This window comes from Oryx dammah, unplaced genomic scaffold (assembly GCF_014754425.2).
Source record: "Oryx dammah isolate SB20612 unplaced genomic scaffold, SCBI_Odam_1.1 HiC_scaffold_29, whole genome shotgun sequence".
Classification (NCBI taxonomy): Eukaryota; Metazoa; Chordata; class Mammalia; order Artiodactyla; family Bovidae; genus Oryx; species Oryx dammah.
The window spans coordinates 38,323,711-38,336,523 of NW_024070213.1; the positions used below are offsets into that span (position 1 = coordinate 38,323,711).

General features: G+C 40.9%; 1 protein-coding gene and 1 pseudogene across 1 annotated transcript in view; one reads left to right on the plus strand and one right to left on the minus strand.

Moving 5' to 3' along the window:
- Positions 1 to 12,813, plus strand: part of LOC120858522 (fatty acyl-CoA reductase 2) — a 178,056-nt gene that overhangs the window by 48,698 nt on the left and 116,545 nt on the right. The window lies entirely within an intron of this gene.
- Positions 2,947 to 11,513, minus strand: LOC120858006 (annotated as a pseudogene).

Here is a 12,813-nt window from a genome sequence, read left to right on the forward strand (position 1 = left end):
CAGCATTGTGTAAAGACAATTTGGATTCTCTCCATTATTCTTTTACATTCTTTTATCATAGCACCTTTCCTTTAAGTATTATCATCAATATCTACCCATAGCTTTGATACAGGTTTTAGCATATTAGTGCTTTGTAGTAATATGTCCTCTTTTGAAGATTAAAAAAAAAGCTGAAGCATAAAAATGTTAAGTGTCTTTGTGAAATAAAGATGCAATCAGTGCTACACTTCTACCTACTTGGTTATAAAAGCTGAGTGATTTTGAAATCTAAAGATATGGACTGTATTACAGCCACTATTTTCTTTCCTACCTCTTTATGCTCCTCACCTTTCCTGATCTTTCAGAATAATTTAAAGTTCATAATACCCTCCCTTTCCTTTCTCTTTGACCTATGTATTCACCCATCTACTTGTCAAACAATTATTCTGAGTAGCAAACACTAGAGATACAAAGATAAAATCATATCCCCTTTCTCAAGGTACTTAAATTAAATTCTAAGGGAAAGACAGACTTGGTATTGAAAAGTCCCCTGGTAAATACACTGAAGTTCCAGGAAACACCATTGACCCAATCTGAGGGGTTGAGCTGGGCCTGTTAAGGAAGCCAAAAATAATGTGTGTGACTGAAGTGTCTGGTATGTTAGGACAAATGGTAGAAGTTGAAAATAGAATAGCATGCCAGGATCAGCTCACTTATAGTGCCTTGTTATATACCACAATTGAGAGTTCAGATTTCATTGGGAATCAGATGAACAGGATATAAAAACTGAAGAAGATTCAATGAGAGTGACCTGGTAATATATGCAAAGATCCCACTGGAAGCTAGGTAGAGGCACAATGTACCAGATTAACAGAAAAGGTGACAAGGAATTGGAGGGGACCATTGAGGTCCCAAGGGGCTTTACAGATGGCTCAGTGGTAAAGAATCCATCTGCAGAAGACATGGGTTCAATCCCTGGGTCTAGAAGATCCCCTGGAGGAGGGCAAACCACTCCAGTATTCTTGCCTGGAGAATCCCATGGAAAGAGGAGCCTGGCAGGGTACAATCCATAGAACCAGAAAGAGTCAGACACAGCTGAACATACACACACACATCTAATATGAAAGCTTGATGTTAATAGCCAATAAACACATGAATAATTCTCAACATCTTTAGTTGTTAAATTCAAATTGGGCTTCCCTGGTGGCTCAGTGTTAAAGAATCCACCTGTCAATGCAGGAGATGCAGGTTCAACCCCTGGGTCAGGAGGATCCCCTAGAGAAGGAAATGGCATCCCACTCCAGTACTCTTGCCTGGGAAATCCCATGGACAGAGGAGCCTGGTGAGCTAACAGTCCGTGGGGTCACAAAAAGAGTCAGACATGACTGAGGAACTGAGCACAGCACACACTAAGGTCCCAAACAGCTGCACTGAGAATGTAGCAGGGACATACATGAAAGAGGTTAATTGAGGCAAAATCTCCAGGATTCATAGATTGATGTTTTGTGGGGAGTAAGTGACATAGAGATAATTCTCACATTCTGGCTTGAGTTATCAAGTGGTGGTGGTGCTGTTAATCAGGATTGAGAATCAATTCATCTCTTTAATCTTTTGTGTTTTTGGTGCCATTGAACCATCGGAGGTGAACTGTGTAAAACCCAATTAGAGATGAGTCTGGTGCTCGGCAGAGAAGTCTGGTTGTAGATAATATAATGATTTAAGACCATATAGGTGGTGGTTGAAGCTGTGTATATGAATGAGGTCATCAGTTTCTATATGAAAAATGAAAACGGCAAAGGGCCTAGGGTCTCCCCCAAGGAAGTACTACAAACTCAGAATCAAACTGCAAACTCAGGTTTATCTGGTCCAAAGTCTATATTTGATGCCTTCTGAAAATCATCTCATGGTTACAGTTTATTTTCTCCAAGTAAAAGATGGGTGAGCATTTTAGTGCCCACAGATGGTAAAGACTGACTCTTGATAAATGTCTGACTCTTTTTGTGACCCCACGGACTGTTAGCTCACCAGGCTCCTCTGTCCATGGGATTTCACAGGCAAGAATACTGGAGTGGGATGCCATTTCCTTCTCTAGGGGATCCTCCTGACCTAGGGATCGAACCTGCATCTCCTGCATTTTGGTGCACACAGATTTGAGACCATTCAGGGAGCTATTTGTATTCTCAAATGAACATTTATTTATTTAGCTGATAAATATATTGGTGGTCAATACTCTTGAGAACTTCATTTATTTTGAAAGTGAAAGTCGCTCAGTCGTGTCTGACTTTTTGCGACCACATGGACTGCCCATGGAATTCTCCAGGCTAGAATACTGGAGTGGGTAGCCTTTCCCTTCTCCAGGGGATCTTCCCAACCCAGGGATTGAACCCAGGTCTCCTACATTGCAGGCAACTTCTAGCTGAGCCACAAGGGAAGCCCAAGAATACTGGAGTGGGTAGCCTATCCCTCTCCAGCGGATCTTCCCAACCCAGGAATCTAACTGGGGTCTCCTGCATTGCAGGCGGATTCTTCAGGAACTGAACTACGAGGAAAGCCCTCATTTATTTTCTTACAATCAAAAACCAAGTTCTGACATGAGCTATCCATAGCCTTCTAGTGAAACAATGATCCCAAATCCATTCTAGATAAATCTTCATGGAAAATCTGAAAAGCATAAAAGAAAGAAATCTCAGTAATATTTTTCCAGAAAGTGGATGCTCTTTTGGTTAAATTATACATTAGACCCTGAGAATTCGTGGGGACAGATAGTAGGAATGACTCTGTAATTGATTTCAAAGATGACTTTTGAAGAAAGAACTGATATGTGATATTCAGTACTCTACACATAAGAGAAATACTTAAAATTTAGTGTTGCTGAAGTTTTGGTCTAAAGCTGTGGCCTTTGGTTTCTATGAATTCTATTCTGACAAGCCAGGAATCACCTTTTTTTTGTCGAGTTTTATGGTTTTATTAACATACACAAAATTGCGCAGTAGCCCTCTCTTCATTTTCTTTGCTGCGCAGCCTGGCGTTGGGATTGCTGACTGATGGCCAGTAGGGCTGCTCTTTCCACACTGGCTTTGGCATTCTTGGAGGAGATGTTGTGAGCAGTCCCGGCACCGGAAGACATTACACATCAGCAGTACTTCAAGCTCCTTGAGGTTTGTGGACCAGGAACTTCCGGAGGCCACTGGGCCACAAGCACTTTGTTTTCTTGTTGCTCCCCTAACCAGGTTGGAGATCAAGGTCTTTGGCCCTTGGATCTCCTGCCCACCCTGTTTCAGTGCCTCTGGGTTTCTGATGGTTCTGTTTAATTTTGATATTATCAGTCTGACTGGTGCTGGATGAACTCCTTGGTCCTCTTTTTGACCCTGATTTTGGGCTTCAAGAGGGTCTAAGAGTGGCAGTGACGCCAAGCAGGAGATGGCTACCACTTCCTAGGCAGCTCCGAGAAAGAGGAGAAATCTCCTCTTTGAACCACAGAAAAATAAATGGAAGTATAGTTACTCTTTTACAATTGTTTCACCTTTATCATTTTTTCAGGAAAGTAATTTATGCTGTACATCTATCCTCTTTTGCAAGGAATTATTACCTAGGCAAAAAGTTTCCTTGGTTTTTGGGTTGCCATGAGGATATCGCCCAAGAGTGAAGCTCCTAGTGTGAATAGAAGCTCCTTTTGTGGGAAGTGTCTGCAGACTTAACCCTTGGGCCCCATGACAATCTCTAAGTTATGGTAATTGCATTAGGTTTATATGACCATTCACCTCTGAGATTACTAAAGTCATTGCAGTTCCCACAATATATATATTTTTAAACTTCATGAAAACTGTGTCAATGCAGGAATAAAGGTTATAACAGGGTGGAGTCTTGATCACCATCAGCACCTTACAAATTTCAGAAGACTTTGAGTTAGAAAATACATCAGAGGTAAAATATAATCTTCTAATAGGATCTAGAGTGGTAAGGCCCAGCTTAATTTTGTAATCAGTGACTTGACAAACAGTGCAGTCAACTCACAGCAACTTGTTTCTTGGGCATGGAAGCAAATGGGAAACATCTGTGGATAAAAAAAGAAATGAATTTGTTCTTCATATAAAAACTAGGTCTTTTGCTTTTCTCCCTCATTTTTTTCATAAGTGTCTCCTCTAAGCTAGGACTATGTTGGCACTGGAGAGACAGTGAAGACCTGATATTCTAGTGGAATATCTGACAAAGTATATACACACTGAAACAGCTGAAAATTATCATAAGTTTTGTGAAGGAAATTTACATGAATCCACGTAAAGGAATCCATGAAGGAAACAGACTCATTACTATTACATGGGGTGTCCAGAGGGCTTCTCTGGGCATGTGGCATTTAATCTGACACTTGAAGGGTAAGACAGGAACCAGCTTTGTGAACTGTGTGCTCCATGGAAGGAACAGTCTGTGCAATGGTCCAGGGATGAACTTGTGTAGCTATATAGCTGCTGTGGGCTTTTACAAAGTCTCTCTTTTTTTTTCTTGACAGAATCATACCAATGACTCCTTTATAATATTATATTAATTATAAATATGGGTACCTGGGATTGGGTAGTAAAAGTTTATGCGTTTTACTGCCTTCAGGAAATGTTGCTCCTGTGTCCTCTCCTAGACCTGAATCATTATATCATTACACAGATTTCAGGGGTAGTGGAGAGAGATCTGTAAAATTGGAAGAAAATTTTATTTTTTCTATTCTCAGCACAGAACAGGCCTGGTAATGTTCAGTGCACTGATGTGCTATACAAATCTTTGCCCTTTTTTGAGGGAAGGGTGTTAATTAATCTATATATTTTAATTGGCAGATAATTACTTTATAATACTGTGGTGGTCTTTGCCATATATTGACATGAATCAGCCACAGGTGCACATGTGTCCCCCCCATCCTGAATCCCCCTCCTACCTCCCTCCCCACCCCATCCCTCTTGGTGGTCCCAGAGCACTGGCTTTGAATGATCTGTTTCATGCATTGAACTTGCACTCATCATCTATTTTACATATGGTAATATACATGTTTCAGTGCTATTCTCTCATATCATTCCACCCTTGCCTTTTCCCATTTAGTCCAAAAGTCTTCTTTACATCTCTGTTTCTTTTGCTGCCTTGCATATAGCATTGTCTTTATTGTCTTTCTAAATTCCATATACATGCCTTAATATACTATATTGATGTTTCTCTTTCTGACTTACTTCACTCTGTATAATAGGCTCCAGTTTCATCCACCTCATTAGAACTGACTCAAATGCGTTATTTTTTATATCTGAGTAACATTCCATTGTGTATATGTGCCACAACTTCCTTATCCACTTGTCTGCCAGTGGACATCTGGTTGCTTCCATGTCCTAGCTAATGTCAACAGTGAACATTGGGGTACATGTGTCTTTCAGTTCTGGTTTCTTTGGTGTATATGCCCAGCAGTGGGATTGCTGGGTCATATGGCACTTCTGTTTCAGGTTTTTTAAGGAATCTCCACAGTGTTCTCCATAGTGGCTATACCAGTTTGCATTTCTACCAGTGATGTAAGAGGGTTCCTTTTCTCTACACCCTCTCCAGCATTTATTGTTTGCAGGCCTTTTTGATAGCAGCCATTCTGACAGATGTGAGATGGTACCTTATTGTGGTTTTGATTTGGATTTCTCTAAGAAGGAGTTATGTTGAGCATCTTTTCATGTGTTTATTAGCCATCTGTATGTCTTCTTTGGAGAAATGTCTGTTTAGTTCTTTGGCCCACTTTTTGATTGGGTTGTTTGTTTTCCTGGTATTGAGCTGCATGAGCTGCTTGTGTATTTTGGAGATTAATTCTTTGTCAGTTGTTTAATTTGCTATTATTTTCTTCCATTTTGAAGGCTGACTTTTCACCTTGCTTATAGTTTCTTTCATTGTGCAAATGATTTTAAGTTTAATTAGGTCCTATTTGTTTTCTGTTTTTATTTCCATTACTCTCTGAGGTAAGTCATATAGGATCTTGCTGTGATTTATGTCAGAAAGTGTTATGCCTATGTTCTCCTCTAGGAGTTTTATAGTTTCTGGTCTTATATTTAGACCTTTAATCCATTTTGAGTTTATTTTTATGTATGGTGTTAGAAAGTATTCTAGTTTCATTCTTTATAGGTGTGGACCAGTTTTCCTAGCACCATTTGTTAAAGAGATTGTCTTTTCTCCATGGTATATTCTTGCCTCCTTTGTCAAAGATAAGGTGTCCATAGGTGTGTGGATTTATCTCTGGGCTTTCTATATTGTTCCATTGATCTATATTTCTGTCTTTATGCCAGTACCATACTGTCTTGATGACTGTAGCTTTACAGTATAGTTTGAAGTCAGGAAGATTGATTCCTCCATTTCCATTCTTCTTTCTCAAGATCGCTTTGCCTATTCAAGTTTTTTTTTTCTTCCCATACACATTGTGTAATTATTCTAGTTCTGTGAAAAATACCATTGGTAGCTTAATAGGGATTGCATTGAATCTATAGATTTCTTTGGGGTAGTATACTCATTTTCACTATATTGATTCTTCCGATCCATGAACATGGTATATTTCTCCATCTAGTTGTGTCATCTTTGATATCATTCATCAGTGTTTTATAGTTTTCTATATATAGGTCTTTTGTTTCTTTAGGTAAATTTATTTCCAAGTATTTTATTCTTTTCATTTCAATGGTAAATGGGATTGTTTCCTCAATTTCTCTTTCTTTTTTTCATTGTTCAGTTCAGTCGCTCAGTTGTGTCTGACTCTTTGTGACCCCATGAATTGCAGCATGCCAGGCCTCCCTGTCCATCACCATCTCCCAGAGTTCACTCAGACTCACGTCCATCGAGTCCGTGATGCCATCCAGCCATCTCATCCTCGGTCGTCCCCTTCTCCTCCTGCCCCCAGTCTGTCCCAGCATCAGAGTCTTTTCCAATGAGTCAACTCTTCGCATGAGGAGGCCAAAGTACTGGAGCTTCAGCTTTAGCATCATTCCTTCCAAAGAAATCCCAGGGCTGATTTCCTTCAGAATGGACTGGTTGGATCTCCTTGCAGTCCAAGGGACTCTCAAGAGTCTTCTCCAACACCACAGTTCAAACGCATCAATTCTTCGGTGCTCAGCCTTCTTCAAAGTCCAACTCTCACATCCATATGTGACCACAGGAAAAACCATAGCCTTGACTAGACGGACCTTAGTCACAAAGTAATGTCTCTGCTTTTGATATACTATCTGGGTTGTTCATAATTTTTCTTCCAATGAGTAAGCGTCTTTTAATTTCATGGCTGCAATCACCATCTGCAGTGATTTTGGATCCCCAAAAAATAAAGTCTGACACTGTTTCTACTGTTTCCCCATCTATTTCCCATGAAGTGATGGGACCAGATGCCATAATCTTTGTTTTCTGAATGTTGAGCTTTAAGCCAACTTTTTCACTCTCCACCTTTACTTTCATCAAGAGGCTTTTTAGCTCCTCTTCACTTTCTGCCATAAGGGTGGTGTCATCCGCATATCTGAGGTGATTGATATTTCTCCTGGCACTCTTGATTCCAGCTTGTGTTTCTTCCACTCCAGCGTTTCTCATGATGTACTCTGCATATAAGTTAAATAAGCAGGGTGATTGTTAGTTTATAGGAATTCAAGGGATTTCTGTGTATCAATTTCATCTCCTGCAACTGTACTATATTTGTTGATTAGCTCTAGTGATTTTTCTGGTGACATCTTTAGGTTTTTCTATATAGAGGATCATCTCATCTGCAAACCATGAGAGTTTTACTTCTTCTTTTCCAGTCTGGATTCCTTTTATTTATTTTTCTTCTCTTATTGCTGTGGCTAGGACTACCAAAACTATGTTGACTAATAGTGGTGAAAGTGGGCACCCTTGTCTTGTTCCTAATTTTAAAGGAAATGCTATTAGTTTTTTGCCATTGAGAATAATGTTTGCTGTGGGTTTGTCATATATGGTTTTTATTACGTTGAGGTATGTTCCTTCTATGCCTGCTTTCTGGACAGTTTTGATCGTAATTGGGTGTTGAATTTTCTCAAAGGCTTTCTCTGCATCTATTGAGAAAATCTTATGGTTTTTATCTTTCAATTTGTTAATATGGTGCATCACATTGATTGATTTGCAAATATTGAAGAATGCTTGCATCTCTGGGATAAAACTCACTTGGTCATGATATATGATCTTTTTAATATGTTGTTGGATTCTATTTGCTAGAATTTTGTTGAGTATTTTTTCATTTATGTTTGTCAGTGATATTGGCCTGTAGTTTTCTTTCTTTGTGGCATCTTTTTCTGGTTTTGGTATTAGGGTGCTGGTGGCCTCACAGAATGAGTTTGGGAGTTTACCTTCCTCTGAAATTTTCTGAAAGAGTTTGAATAGGATAGGTGTTAGCTCTTCTCTATATTTTTGGTAGAATTCACCTGTGAAGCCATCTGGTCCTAGGCTTTTGTTTGTTGGGAGATTTTTTTTATTACAGTTTTGATTTCCATGCTTGTGATGTTAAGCACTGTTAAGATTTTCTATTTCTTCCTGGTTCAGTTTTGGAAGGTTATAGTTTTCTAAGGATTTGTCTATTTCTTCCAGGTTGCCCATTTTATTGGCATTTTATTGCTCATAGCAGTCTCTTGTGATCTTTTGTATTTCTGTGTTTGTTGTGATTTCTCCATTTTCATTTATAATTTTATTGATTTGATTCTTCTCCCTTTTTTTCCTTGATGAGTCTGGCTAATGTCTTGTCTATTTTATTTATTTTCTCAAAGAACCAGCTTTTAGTTTTGTTGATTTTTGCTATAGTCTCCTTCGTTTCTTTTTCATTTATTTCTACTCTGATTTTTGCCCTTTTTACCCTAGTTATTTTGCTGATCTGAAAGGAATAAATTTTCTCTTTGTAGTAGTCCTCACCCTTATGCCAAATTGGACCAAGATTTTTTTTCTTTCTACACATTTTGAGTCTTGGATCTGAGCAGCTTTTATGGCTTACTGGAACTCTTTCAGGTTGTTGCAATGTTTCTACAAGGTTTGATACTTAGTGTTTACTGAATGAATCCTCCTCCTAAGTCACGTCAGTCATGTACGACTCTGTGCAACCCCATAGATGGCGGCCCACCAGGCTCCCGTCCCTGGGATTTTCCAGGCAAACATACTGGAGTGGGTTGCCATTTCCTTCTCCAGTGCAGGAAAGTGAAAAGTGAAAGTGAAGTTGCTCAGTCGTGTCTGACTCTTCGCGACCCCATGGACTGCAGCCTACCAGGCTCCTCATCCATGGGATTTCCCAGGCAGGAGTACTGGAGTGGGTTGCCATTGCCTTTATTGAATGACTAGACAAGGGGAAAAAAGATGAATGAAATGTAGATACCAAAATCTATACCATATTTTAAACTCTCACTATTTTGGTAAGTACATAGAGAAAGAATAGCCAAGTGATACCAAAAAGTACAGGGAAGGCTCTGAAAAAAGGGGGATCAATGAAATGAAGAAGCCCCATATGATTCTTTAAATCTGAATGAAATAATGATACTGGCCAAACACAAAGGATCTCATATAGAAGGCAGAACACAAAGCATCCTTAGGTCTTCAAGGGCCTCAGAGACCCATGGTATTCTCATAAGTCTTAGTCTCTAGGAAAGAGCAGCTATACCATAGCTGAACACTAAAGGAGGTTGCAAACAGAGACTTAGAGGTCCAGAACTTCCTGATTCTTATTTTGATTTGTCTTAAAAAGAAACCTGTATTCTGTTTTACTGACTTGTGGTTACCAAATGTCCATTATAAAAAGCTTATTTAAAAAAAAATATTCCCTTTGCTTTGATTAGAGCCAAGGATGGTGTCTTAATGATAGCACATCCTGAAAGTAGAAGCCTAATAAAGATGCAGTTTTATAAATGATAGTGCTTCCTTTAAGTTTATACTGGGAGGCATCACTGGGAAGCATGTTTCATGAAAGCACATTTTTACCCAATGAGAACAGTCCCACACCACCTGTTTGTCTGACTTGTTTCCTAAAACCTGGGAGTGGATCACTAAAGGATCTAGTGGTCTTCACCCTTGTACAGAATTGGACCAAGTTGTCTTTCTTTCAACACAGTTTGAGTCTTGGATCTTAGCAGCTTTTATAGATTGCTTGAACTCTTTCAGGTTGTTGCAATATTTCTATAAGGTTTGATACTCAGAACATTAAGACACAATATTCAAAAAGTGACACCTAAGTTTACCTAATGCATATTCTTGCCTCATCAGAACTAAGACTGATTGAGAAACTGTGCTGAATTTCCTAAACTCTGGTTTGTATGCAACTTGGCAGGAGGGCTTGGACTCTGAGAGCTGAACCACAGGGCACTGTGGGGCATGCAGCTCTCCTGCAAAGCTTGTCTTTGGCTGTGTGGATTAAATAATGGTTTGGCTTTGCTTTGGTGTCTCTGACCTCTCTCAGGCAGTTAACATATTTCTTGATCCCTAACTAAAAGGAAAACACAGTGGGATTCAACTCTCATTGTTTTCGCCTCTAATTGGGGGATTAAGACACACAGACATTTAAGGAAGGGAAAGAACAGTGAAGGTGCTAAGTAAGAATAAAAGGAGATTATAAGATGAAATGACATGAGGGAATCAATGATTATGTGCCAAGGACTGACATAAACTGTAGCTGAGGGGATGGGTAGAGGGAGGAGATGTGCCAGGATCCCAGAGTAGCCCGGGCAGGTGTCATGGATGAAGTCAAACTTGATTTGGGCCTTGAGTAGGCCAGTAGTTTGCAACCTTTCGTGCTCATCAGGGCCATCTGGGGAGGTTCTAAAGAAGGCCAAGTAGACAGGCATAAAAGAGGAGAGAGGGTGCCTCTGAGAAGGAAAGAAAGTTTAAAGAATCAATGTTTATTTGGTTGCTGTAAAAAGTTAGTGTAGGAGGAGAAAAAAGAGAGAAGGCAGAAAAGTCAGGTTTCATCTGATTTTTAAGTAACCTTGTGTGCCAGGCCAAGGAATTATGGAAACGTATTTGTCTCAGAATAGTAGGGTATTTTCAGCCATAGCATCTGACTCTCACAACTGGACAAGGATATTAGAATTCCTCTGTATCACATTGCTCCTCACTTCCCACTTCCACTCCCTGCTTGGAAGCTTAACAGAAATTAGGTGTAGATATGTGCTAATATGAGCTTCCCCGGTGGCACTAGAGGTAAAGAATCCTCCTGCCAATGCAGGAAACATGAGACATGGGTTCAATCCCTGGGTCAGGAAGATCCCCTGGAGGAGGGCATGGCAACCCACTCCAGTATTCTTGCCTGGAGAATCCCGTGGACAGAGGAGCCTGGTGGGCTACAGTCCATCAAGTCACAAAGAGTCATACATGACTGAAGCGACTGAGTATGCACGCATGCATGTGCTAATACTTCACTACTTTCTCATTCTCTCAGATGGCGGGATTCCAGCTGTTACTGTGGGGATGTGGGGATTCATACAAAAGTAGTGCTGTGTGGGAGCCCCTGAGTAACAGCCAGCAGGGGGCACGCTTGAGGCAGCAAAGCTAGCACCCCCAACGCCGGGCACTTGCATCCTGTTTACCTAGGATGAGGGGACTCTTGCATTGGTCCGTCCTGAATCTTTTTTTTTTTTTTTTAAAGAAGCCCATCTAATGAGAAGGAAATGATTCTGTTTCCACCTGGCATTTCATAAGATTCTTTGCAAATAAAATTCTATTAGATCTTAAGATAAATGTTACACTGTCCATGTGTGTTAAATTGCTTCAGCTGTGCTTATTTCTTTGTGACCCTATGGGCTGTAGCCCACCAGCCTCCTATGTCCATGAGGTTCTCCAAGCAAGAATACTGGAGTGGGTTGCCATGCCCTTCTCCAGGGAATCTTCCTGACCCAGGGATCCTGCCATCTACTCTCACTCAGCTTCTTAGCATTGAATAGCCACAAACTAGACAGGGCAGTCTTTTGCCCAGACCTCAGTGATGTGAGGGCTTGAACCCTGCTACTTTGTCCATTGAAATAGGGAATCTAGGATTTATTAGAAACCAGGAGTCAAACAACATTTCCTCTAACTTTTTGTGTCATCCTTGAAAGGATGGTTTGCCATTCCCTTCAACAGTGGACCGTGTTTTGTCAGAACTCTCCACCATGTCCTATCTGTCCTGGGTGGCCCTACATGGCATGGCTCATAGTTTCATTAAGTTAGACAAGACTGTAGTCCATGTGATCAAATTGGTTAGTTTTCTGTGACTGTGGTTTTCATTCTGTCTGCCCTCTAGTGGAGAAGAATAAGAGGCTTATGGAAGCTTCCTTATGGGAGAGAATGAGGAGGAAACTGGGTCTTGTTCTGATGGGTGGGGCCATGCTCAGTAAATCTGTAATCCAATTTTCTGTTGATGGGCAGGGCTGTGTTCCCTCCCTGTTATTTGACTTGATGCTAAACATGGTGGAGGTAATGAGGATAATGGCGACCTCCTTCAAAAGGTCCCACGCACACACTGCTGCACTCAGTGCCCCCAGCCCTGCAGCAGGCCACCACCGACCCACGCCTCTGCCAGAGACTCCTGGACGCCCCTGGGCAAGTCTGGGTCAGTGTCTTGTGGGGTCGCTGCTCCTTTCTCCTGGGTCCTGGTGTGCACAAGGTTTTGTTTGTGCCCTCCAAGAGTCTGTTTCCCCAGTCCTATGTAAGTTCTGGCGGCTCTATGGTGGGGTTAATGGCGACCTCCCCCAAGAGGGCTTATGCCTTTCCCAGGTCTGCTGCACCCAGAGCCCCTGCCCCTGCAGCTGTCCACTGCTGAGTTGTACTTCCACAGGGGATACTCAGAAACAGTTCTGTCTCAGTCTCTGTGGGGGTCTCTGGGTCCTGGTGCACACAAGG